The sequence below is a fragment of the Petaurus breviceps genome, unplaced genomic scaffold (genome assembly GCF_028583685.1).
Source record: "Petaurus breviceps papuanus isolate PSGF00001 unplaced genomic scaffold, PetGlider_PUasm1.0 138, whole genome shotgun sequence".
Taxonomy (NCBI): domain Eukaryota; kingdom Metazoa; phylum Chordata; class Mammalia; order Diprotodontia; family Petauridae; genus Petaurus; species Petaurus breviceps.
In genome coordinates this window covers 25,000,991-25,010,420 of record NW_027185694.1, presented here as the reverse complement: position 1 = coordinate 25,010,420, position 9,430 = coordinate 25,000,991, and the positions used below count along the sequence as shown (strand labels likewise).

The 9,430-nt window shown below is 43.3% G+C and overlaps 1 protein-coding gene and 1 long non-coding RNA gene across 2 annotated transcripts in view; both read left to right on the top strand.

The window, feature by feature from the left end:
* Nucleotides 1-6,062, top strand: part of LOC138177410 (uncharacterized) — a 7,942-nt gene extending 1,880 nt beyond the window's left edge. The window contains exon 3 of the long non-coding RNA XR_011172493.1: nucleotides 5,966-6,062. This is a non-coding gene — a long non-coding RNA (uncharacterized lncRNA). The remainder of the gene's footprint in view (nucleotides 1-5,965) is intronic.
* Nucleotides 1-9,430, top strand: part of LOC138177415 (lipase maturation factor 1-like) — a 618,163-nt gene that overhangs the window by 328,232 nt on the left and 280,501 nt on the right. The gene's annotated exons all lie outside the window — the stretch shown is intronic.

Here is a 9,430-nt window from a genome sequence, read left to right as displayed (position 1 = left end):
AGAGAGAGAGAGAGAGAGAGAGAGAGAGAGAGAGATGAAGGGGGAGATGGAGAGATTGTTCAGGGGCAAGGGTATTTTAAAACGCCGGTGGTTAGGGGATAGCGAGGCAAGAGGCGGAAAAGGAAAATCTTATAGAAAAAGTGCTGTCCTCCTCTAAGAAAAAATACATTCCTTTTGGGGAGCTGGAATAAGCATTTTCTAAATGGTAAAATGCTATATATGAAGTGGATGGAAGAGGAGGAAGAGGAGGATGGTGGTGGTGGTCAAAATCAATGACAGAATTTATAATATGAGAAGAACCTTCAATCAAGAGAAAAGCTTGACTTTTTAAGTCCAGGATTTGCTAAAAGCAGCAGCAACTTCCCTCTTTTCCCTACCCGACTTTCAGCTTAAAAATAAATGAATAAACAGCGTGGGCATGAACCTCACTATAAATCTAGCAAAAAAAAAAAAAATGGTACTCTGGGAGAAACTGAGGAATTTCTTCCAGATTCCGTTGTCAGCTGTTTCTAAAATAGTAATAATAATAAATTATATATTAAATAAAAAATTTTTAAAACATTCCCGATAGGACTGTAAGCCTTGTTCTAGCCTTCCATGAAGTTTTGCCAATCCTAACCACACTATTTCCCAATTTAGGTCTTAGGGCCTTCACTATGTACCTGAGTGGGGGGGGGCGGGAAGAGTTGGGGTGGCTGGGGCTGCATTTTGGAATTCACTCCTCTTGACCCGCTTACATTCCGGACTTTAGGGAGCAATACCTTTGCCTGGTCAATAATAGACATATTTAAAAATTAAAAGGTATCCAGGTAAGAGAAGTGAGGCATACAGTGAGAAGTTTTGTCCCCTATAACAAAACACATACACTCACACCCACGTACACATCTGTCTTGTGGTTCACTTTGCGAATTTCCCGCGCCTCCCGAGTGTAAATATAGATGGGGGTGGGTGGGCGATGGAAAAGTATAGGATTAGGAGACCCTGCCCAGGCCTCTACGCCGGAGGCGTTTGAGTGGTTGCAAACTTTTCCAAGTGAAGAGTACTGCCTTTATACCCTCCCAAGGCAGCCTTCAAATATACTTCTGTGCTGCCTTCGCCTCTGAAAGTCGCAGCGCCAGAGTTTTTGACGCCTAGCACACACTCCCTTCCCCGTAAAATAGCAGGAGTCGATTGAAGACTGTGGGGGTAGACAGAGCGGTGCCTTGAGACTCACCCGGTGTATGACTGGTCCTCTACTCCCCCTGGGCTGGTGGGCTCTGGGATAAGGGGAGTTAATTCCTTGGAAAGTAAGCCGGGCAGCTTCTTTATCTTGCTGTCGGTCCTATACTTTCCCGCGCTGTGGGAAACCGTTCACACCTGATGGGTTGAGCAGAAGGCATCTAGGAACCTCTCAGATGGGCCCTTTCCCTGCCACCAATGTTAATCCTGACAATTGTATCCATCGCCCCAAGTCGGGACAGAGCTGGCTACACAAGTACTTGCTTTGGTTTAGATTCGAAGACCTAGGTGAGGGAGGTTTTTTGGTTTGGTTTGATTTTTAAACTCCCAGACAATCTGGGTTTAGAAAGAGATCGCAAACATTAAAGGTGGGGAAGCGGAGGCAGGGGCGGCCCACCGTGCAGAAAATGATATTTCCAGAAAACGAACTGCTATGAACTGGCAGGATTAGGGATGAAAGGTTGTGGATTCCTTCTTTTGTATCTGTATAACCAGCTCCTGGCACAGTTATCTAGCAACTAGTAGGTGCGTTAATAAATGCTTGCTGATTGCAACCTACAACTTACTAACCCCTGAGTTTTAAAATCGACCTCACACTTCTCACCTTGTAGGTTTTTTTGTTTTTGCTGTCGTTATTTATTGTTTTGGGGTTATTGTTTTTTAGTGGAAGTTCACACTTGGCAACGTGAAAGAGCAGTGTAAGGGAAACGCTGGTAATGGCGGGACTCGCCCGAACCCCCCAACCACCTGTTGCCTAGGAGGCGGCTTCTTCCGAGGGCCCTGAGCCCCGTGTTCTATCCCTCTCCCATCTCCCTCTTCCAAATCACTTGTGGTGCTGAAACCCCGCTTTGGGGAATGCCGCCCAAGAGATAGGGGCTGAATATCGGGACCTGCGCCACTTGGTTCCTTCGAGGCGTGGGCATCTCGGGCTGTGCAGGATGGGCTGCTTGGGTTCTCAAGCGCAGTCACCTCCATCCCAGAACATGAACACTTTTTTAGGAGGAAACCTAGACTTCACCATCTGACCCCATAGATTCTCCTTGGAAACTACGGAGGTTAGAGTCGTCTAGGCTTCCCTTCTGTCTGCCAATCTAAACCCCTGGGAAACTCCGGAAGGGCCGGAGCTTAAGGGAGCCTCCAAAACGGTTGTATTCTGGGGTTATAGGCTGCAAAGATGATTAATAATCTCAGTACTTAAAGTGTTTGGGAAGATGCTAATTTGTGTGTCACTGACAAAAATAAAACAATATCCGGTGAGGGAAGATGTTTGCTCCTCTTTGGAGTTTTTAAAGCAACCAACCGTCTTGCTGTTTGCTCCCAGGGGAAAAAGTGAACCCATCAAAATATCCTTAGGTCTTACCCTATTGTTTATCCAGAAAATGCAAGAGAAGCTACCCAAAAAGAATCAATTCTCTTTTCTCTCGCTACCCGATCCCCCAGCGATTGACCGCCTCGGGAGACTGAAAGGCTTCCATGGAAATGGCTCTTCTGGCTGTTTCCCCTTTCTAACATGCTACTTCTCCATCCCCTGCCTTTTCCCCTTATTTTTCTTTCTGCTGTTTGTCCTCTTTGCTTCTTTCTGTACCTTCCTTCCCTTTTTCAGGTCAGCAAGCTATCCCCGCTTCCCGCTCGTTCCAAGTGTGGGGACTCCTGGGGTTGCTTCTGAATATGAGAGAGAACCCAGTCTGCCTGGGAGACAAGATAGAGATGCTCGGCTTCCCCGCAGACCTGGATAGAGGCCTTTGCAGAGGCCCTGAGGGAGAAATGTGGAATGCTGAGTCAGTCTACGCCAGAGATGGTGAATGAGCCAAAGAGGCTCAGACCGAGCAAAGATACCCAGGGTAAACTAGATAGACAGATCTGAACTGGAGAGTCGGAGAGGCCTGCAGACCTCTGGTCTATGGGACATTCTATGGGCACATCCTAGCTGGGGTCTAGAGAAAACAAGGGAGAGCCGAAAGGACTTCTATTGGAGCCTGCAGGAAGGCAAAGAAACTCTCCATTCCTCTTTCCCGAAGTAACTTAATACAGTCCTTCCAATTTATTGTACTACCCCGCATTACTGGGAGTTAACTACCAGTCAAAAGATTGTTCCCTACTAGTGAGTCCTACTTTTTGGGTTGGGTCAATAGTGTCGACTTCCCTCCCAACACCTTCAGGGTCCACATGGCACTAAGGGAAAAGGCAGGGTCCTCCTCTTAGAGCTCCTGTGGTTCCCTTGCTGCCCGGTGCACGTGATTTCATATCGCAACTTTTGCTGTCTTTCCCCACCCCCTCCCCAACACACATCCTTAGCCTACCCCAGGGTTGAGGTTGAGGTTGGGCTTTCTTCCGTGCCTCCTTGCCCCTCTTTAAGGTTTTCTCCCTTGCTTCCTTGCCTCTCTCTAGGTACTGGATAGGTGCACCCCACTCCAAGCCACTTTCTTCCCATCTGGCCCGCTGGTGCCTCCAAGTCTTGGGCGGTGTTCTATTTCTCCCGCTGTTTCTGTAGCAGTTTCAGCGTCTCCAGCCGGCGCTGTCTCCTTGGTGCATGTAGTTGTCCGCAGGGGCCTAGCCTGTGGGTGTTCTGGCCCCTCCAAGTCCTCATGCCTCTTGAGCTGCTCAGTGTCTTTCTTATTCCTTGCAGAACCCAGTGTTCTTTCTGACATCTGGAAACCTCTCTAGGAGTTCCCTGTGGACTAAGGCAGTCAGGGGATTAGGATGGGATGGGGAAGGGTTTACCTGCATACCCCCTACACTTTCCTCCTTTCCAGAGAGGGGTCCGAGGATAATTATTTATTTCAGGGGAAGGACCAAAGTTGTATCTGATTTCAGCATCAAAGAGTAGATCACAACTTTACTCTGATTTGGACTGGCCCAAGATATGCCCTGGGAGAAGGTGTACTTTTCCCAGCTATGGGTGACTGAAAGGACAATGCTTTCAGTGTCTTTAGAAAGTCCTAAATTGGTTTCTATCAAGGTGAAATTCTATGTAGTTTCAAACTGAAATTGCAGACAGCTTTTGAAACAATTTCCTACCACCTTTTCTTTCCCTCTCTATTTTATTGGCTATGATTTCCTTGGAAATAAATCCGTTTTCACTTTCTCCTTTCTCAGTTCCTCTACTGGGCACTTTCCTTCAGCCTGGGAGTTTCAGCTGCAAACACACATTATAGGGCTTCCTTTTTTCCAAGCACTGCATTAGCAAAAAGTAGTATGAGCACATTTTTGGAAAGTTCAGTCTCTGAGGTTCAGTTCTGAGACTCAGAGTTTTCTGGGAACTATAAAACAGGGCAGAGTAGATAGCAGTGCCAAGAAGTTCCAGCTCCCCTGTTAAGGTAATGTGGTGTTATATATCTGAATCGCTTCCCAGCTTCCACAGTGGGCATTCATGGAAATAGGTGCTTGTCACTAGCTGATAGGGAAGCAGAGAACGATGAGCCGGAGAAAATTGCACCTTTTGTAAAATAACAATATTAGACATTATTGTCATTTTATTTCTCTAAAGACTGTGTCAAGTAATGTGAAATTATTGGATTAAGCTGGAAGCAGGTAGAGACCACAGGAGAAATATCAATTGTGGAGGCAAGACTGGGGGAGATTTCTTGAATGTGAGATTAGGTGTTAAAAGACATCTCAGACCCAAACTCTTACAAAGATTGTAAGTGCTAACACACTCCCAAGAATCCAAAATGAAGAGAAGGAATGAAACAGGGAGGTCTGTGAGGAAAACGATCAGAGACTTTGCTATGGGCAAGCTGCCCTGAGGGGTTAGAAGTTGGAGAGCTATTCAGAATGATGGGATGGTAGCTTGAGTTGGGAATTCTGAGACACTGTCCTGGAAAGAAAGTGTGAAAAATATCTGGAACTCTTATCCTTGTCTGTTTGGACATGCCACAAAATACAGGCCCAAGCTGGTACTGGTCTTGATTGGCCCTGGAATGTAACTAGATCTTGATTGGCCCTGGAATGTAACTAGATCATTGAACTAAAGGTATATGCAGATATAGTATATCTGTATATCCCATACACTTAGTCTATCCTCAGTGTGTTAGTAGAGACAAAACTTAGCAAGACTGAATCCCAAGGAAACATAATTTTGTAAAGTTTTATTGGTATCTTTTGTTTTTACATCACATTCAGTTCTGGGTATACCCTGTCCTGTTTCCCCCTACCCAGTGAGCCTTTCCTTGTAACAATGATCTTTTTTGGAAAGTCACATAGACAAGTATTTACTAAGTATCTGTTGCATGTAAGCACAGTCTTAAACTCTTGGGGTACAAAGAAAGAAAAAAAATAGTTCCTGTTCTCCAGTAGCTCACAATCCAATGGGCAGAGCAAACATATAAACAACTATGTACAAATAAGATACACATACAGGATAAATTGAAAATAATCTTACAGGGAAGGCACTAACATTAAGGAGGACCCAGAAAGGCTTCTTGTAGAAGGGATTTATAACTGAAACTTGAAAAAAGCCAGTGAAGCCAGGAGACAAAAGTAACTAGGGAGAGAATTCTGGCATGGGGGACTGCCAGTGAAAATATACAGGGCTGGATAAGAGAAGGTTGTGTATCTTCCTCACAACTACCTTGTGAAGTAAGTAATGCGAGATTATCCCCATTTCACAGATGAGGAAACTGAGTCCCAGAGAGTTTATGTGATTTGCCCATGATTGCACAGTTAATAATTGGAACTGAAACTCCTGCCACTGTCTTTTTTTTTAAACAATTTCTTATCACCTTTTCTTTCTCTCTCTATTTTATAGGCTATGATTTCCTTGGAAATAAATCCGTTTTTCATTATGGCACAGAAGATGGCTGACCATTGCTATTTTAATAAAATAATCTTCTGCTATTTAAAAAAAAGAGTTCTATTTTTTATTATTGTTGTTTGTCTTTTTTTTTTTAATTGTTGTCCTTCGTTTTTAAAGAGAACCAGTGACATCACAGGGTAATTTCTTGACTCCTGGGTGATTTGGATTTAAGTGAAGCCAAGTTGCACAAAGTCATTAGCCTCATTCCCTCTTCCAGAGTCATCTAAGTCCAGTAGCAAGACAAAAGCCAAGATAACTGGGAATGACCGGATGCCTGACCAAGCTCTAAGTGCTCCATAGAGGCTGCTTCAGCTGTCTTCATGGCCTCTGGAAAAACTTATTCTCATCTTCATCTGCCCATTCCACCAAGGGAAGTCTTCACATGCTTAGGGTAGATACCCCCCTGACTCACCAACAGGTTTGAGACCCCTCAGTTACTCTCAACCTGGTTTAGCTCATGTGGCCACTTTACATGCTATAGCTTCTTGGAGCCACAGGTGAGAGTTAGGTGGATCAGGTAGGCACCAAAGGTGGAAAACAGCCTTCAAAAGGGTTTGGCAGCTTTCCCCCCAGAGGTGCCTAAGTGTTTCTAAGCCTATAGTGGAACTGTACTTTGTTTCAGAACTCTCTCTGACAGCCCCAACTTTTCCTGCATTTAACCCTCAACCTCCAGCACAGAGTCCCTTAAAAAAAAATGTTACTATTGTCACATTATACCTTAAAGTGTAGTTATGTTTTGAAGGTAAGCTGCTGGAGGATAGAGACTGTTAGAAGATCATTGCATCCAAAGCTTGAAGAGGTTATATAAATCATCTAATATCCAACAGTCTCATTTTACAGTTGGGAAAAAACCCTTCAACTTGAAGAGATTACGGCTAAATGACTTGTTCAAGGTCATTCAGTTAGTGGCAGAGTGAAGGTTAGAATCCAGGTCCTAGGATTCCAAATCCAATATTCTTTCTGCTACACCATAGACCTTGTTCCTCCTCATATTCCTTATGATAATAATAACTAGCATCTATATAGCACTTACTATGTGCCAAATGCTTAACAAATATCTCATTTTATCCTCACAACTCTGCAAGATAGGTGCTACTATTATTTCCATTTTACAGATGAGGAAACTGAGGCGAGCAGAGGTTAATGACTTGTGCAGGTCATCACTTGCCTAGTAAGTGCTTGAGGTAGGATTTGAATTCAGGTCTTCCCGACTCCATATTCATCATTTTATTTGCCTTGCCACCTAGCTGCCAACACCCAGCACAGAGCTCTGATTACAATCTCGGCTTAATGTCTTTGTTGAATCAGTGAGTGAAGAAAGAATATTCTCACTTCAGGAAGACCACAAGCATAAAAAGCTGCCAGATAAGTGTATGGAGACCATAAATGAGGCACTGCCATCTGGTGTCCAGGTGTCCTAATTACAGGCAAAACACAGGATACAAATACAAAATTAAAATAGTCCTTGCCCTCAAGAAGCTTGCATTCTAATAAGAGGACCAGACTGATGGCAAGGCCCTTCAAATACATCTGAAACCAAAACAAAGTGACAATAGTAACATTTTAAGGGACTCTGTGCTGGAGGTTGTTAAATGCAGGAAAGATTGGGGCTGTCAGAGAAAGTTCTGAAACAAAGTACAGCTCCATTACAGGTTTAGGAACACTTAGGTAAGGCCCTGTCTAGATTGATAACTATCAATATTTTATATTTCTTACCCATAGAAATAGGAAAATGCCATTTCCCATGGTTCCTAGTCCACTTTTTTTTTTTTCAGGAAGTTCAGTCCCAAGGCTTTGGACAGAGCTGGAAATGAGTTTATACTCTTACTTGCCCAGAAGGGAGTTGAAGGTTCTTGCTTCTGGAGTTCTAGGGGAATCTCTGTAGGTGAAAAGAAGAGGCAGATGGTAAAATTTGAGAATTTCATCAGTCAAGCCTTTAAAAATGCAAATATGTTACCTCGAAAGGGTGTCATGTTAAGACATCACTTACTAATACTTTAAATTGTAATTGACTTTGTTATTTGTCCTTCAGTCTCAAAGAGAATCACAACATCAGGAAGATGATGTCATGACTTGTAAGTGAATTGAAGTGAGGCAGGGCTGTTGCAAAGTCACCAGCCTCATTCTCTCCTCCAGAGCTACCTAGGTCCAGTGGCAAGATATAGATCAAGATGACTGGAGATGGTCCAGGATGCAGTTGGAGACCTTGGCCTTTTTAAGCTAAGGTCTTTCCCAGGTCTCAGTTTAATAATAGACATGTCTAATAATAGACATTATTAGTGTCCTGAATAGGCACAACACCAGCAAGTTTGATTGGGGCAAAAAAGTATAGAGAAAGCCCCAAACCTGTAGGTATACATGGAGGGGATGGTCAAGATAATAGTATTCAATTAAATTTTGTTGATTTCATTGATTCATTTCATTCATTCATTATTACAATTCATTTTGACAGATTAAGAGGATTATAGATTGCAGCCTGGTGAGCAACAGCCTGGGCTCCCTCCCTAAATGAAGCTTTAGGAAGGAACCATCCAATCAAAATAGAACTGTAGAATCTAGAACTGGAAATTACCTTAGGGATCATCTCATCTATTTTCCTTATTTTACAGATGAGAAAACTGAGACCTAGAGAGTTAGGTGACTTGATTAAGGTCATGTAAGTAGTACTTGGCAGAAACATGAATTGAACCCAGGTCCTAAGACTTCAAATATGATTCTGTTTTCAATAGATACTCAATAAATGTAATGAATACATAGGAAATTATAGTAGGATGGTCCTAGGATTCTAAGGGCAACAGGAAGATACAGAGCTATTGGATAGTCAAACAAAAAGGGGATGAGGAATGAAATAACTCTATCTCTACTATTCCCCAACTTTATTGAAGATCACACACACACATACATATACACACAGGAACACCTTGCTTCTGGGGATTAAGAAGCAAGAAAGACTCAGAGTTTCTGTCAGAAGCTGGGCTACAGAGTGTATAAAGAAATGGAAGAAAGGGAGCTCAGCAAAAACCAAAGGGAAAGGGACTACTCCCCCTACTAAGGGAGTAGTCCATTAAGAAGGAAGGGTGCAGGGGTTGAATGAAAGGGAGAAAGAATGAGATGTCCAGAGAAGGAGAGTTCTTTCTCCAAGGTTTCCTGTCTCCCATGGGAACAGCCATATACCTGGGCTCCAAACAGTACTATTAGTCATTTGTTTTTCTGTGCTCTACATTCATTCATTGATCTTTTTTTCCACATAGATTCCTGCCTCATCATCTTCTCCTTGACAGCTGGGCTAAGAGTTTAAAGATGACTACAACAGAGAAAATATTATGGAGAAAAAGAACAGGCTGATTCTGTGTGTGTGTGTGTGTGTGTGTCTTTCTCTCTCTCTCTCTCTCTCTCTCTCTCTCTCTCTCTCTCTCT